The 1,329-nt window shown below is 44.5% G+C and overlaps 1 protein-coding gene across 1 annotated transcript in view; it reads right to left on the bottom strand.

Moving 5' to 3' along the window:
- LOC119589488 (putative ferric-chelate reductase 1 homolog) overlaps positions 1 to 1,329 on the bottom strand; it is a gene marked incomplete at its 3' end in the record, with an annotated part of 79,837 nt that overhangs the window by 15,509 nt on the left and 62,999 nt on the right.

Below are 1,329 nucleotides of genomic sequence, written 5' to 3'. Positions count from 1 at the left end.
TCTGGCGAGGACGAAGAAAGGAAGGAGGAAAGAAGAGTAGCAGGAGGAAAAAAACAAGATGACAGGGAAATAAGAAAGCGAAAGGGAAGAGGATAAAAATTAGGAAGAAAGACGGAAGAACAGAATAATAATAATAAAAAGCGGGGAGGAAGAGCGGGAAAAGGGGCGAGAGCACTTTCACTTTCCTCAGAGCGGGCGCGGGACCCGGTGCGTCGTGCCCGGCCTGGCCTCTTCACACACGCGCGCCCGCCGCCCGTCCCTCTCGCTCCGGCGTCCCTCGTTGCGTCGAGATCACGGCTGTGTTGCCGCACGGGCGCCTTGGACACGGGCGCGGGGGAGCGTAATGAAATGTCTACACGGTGAACGCGTAACGAAAGGACTAAGCAAATGCCGTTTAACAATGGATGGCGTCAACGTATGATGTAACTCTATACTGGACTTCTCAAATGTTTACATATGCAAGACCAAAATGAGCACGAGAATACCATAACTATATATATCGTAAGGAAAAGTGTTTTAGAACATCGGTATTTCGCATGCAGACAACTCAACTATCCATCATGCCACCATTTTCACAATTTTATTCTGGTGCACAATACCACTCTTCAAACGCAACTTTTGTCAAGAGTGAATAAATAATTCAGCTTAGAGAAAAAAAATATTATCCACGCACATTTATCTAGCTCAGAGCATGTCAGGTAAAGGCACGAGCTTTCTACCACGTGAGACGGACGGACACTGACAGTCAATAACACTGAAATCTTTCTTGCTTTCTAAAATCTGACGATGATTTACGGCTTGACATGAAAACGAGAACTCTACGCACCTTTACACAAGTCCACTTTTAACGGTCACTCAACCCAGCGTCAGGAAAATTCTTGCAATTCTTCCATCCGTATATATAATTCACATGCACGGATACGCCACAACACCAGATATACAAAACGTAAACATAGCATATAACGATAAACACATAAGCTTCCCAAACGAGGAAACTCCAGACCAAGTTCCTCTCGGGGTTTCCCTAAGTATTACGATGCTTGAAATTGAAAATCATTCACCTTGACGAAACTGTAATAGATAAATGAATGACAATTAATACATCAATTTTTTTTAAATCCGAAAATACAAGGCAAGCAAACGATGCCTCAATATCACACCTTCACGCGAGTTACATGAATCCTGATGACGTATTCATCCCTATTCACACCCAAGGTCTACATCAGTACTTCCATAGACCTTGTCCATACCGACTCCACACCGTCGAGAACCCAGATGTACTTACACGAAGACGCGCCTCGTCTTACTTCCCTCCTGTAAGTCATCTAG

The sequence above is a fragment of the Penaeus monodon genome, chromosome 25, assembly GCF_015228065.2.
Source record: "Penaeus monodon isolate SGIC_2016 chromosome 25, NSTDA_Pmon_1, whole genome shotgun sequence".
Lineage (NCBI taxonomy): Eukaryota > Metazoa > Arthropoda > Malacostraca > Decapoda > Penaeidae > Penaeus > Penaeus monodon.
Note: the sequence above shows the minus strand (reverse complement) of the source record. Positions and strands in the feature narration are given on the sequence as shown.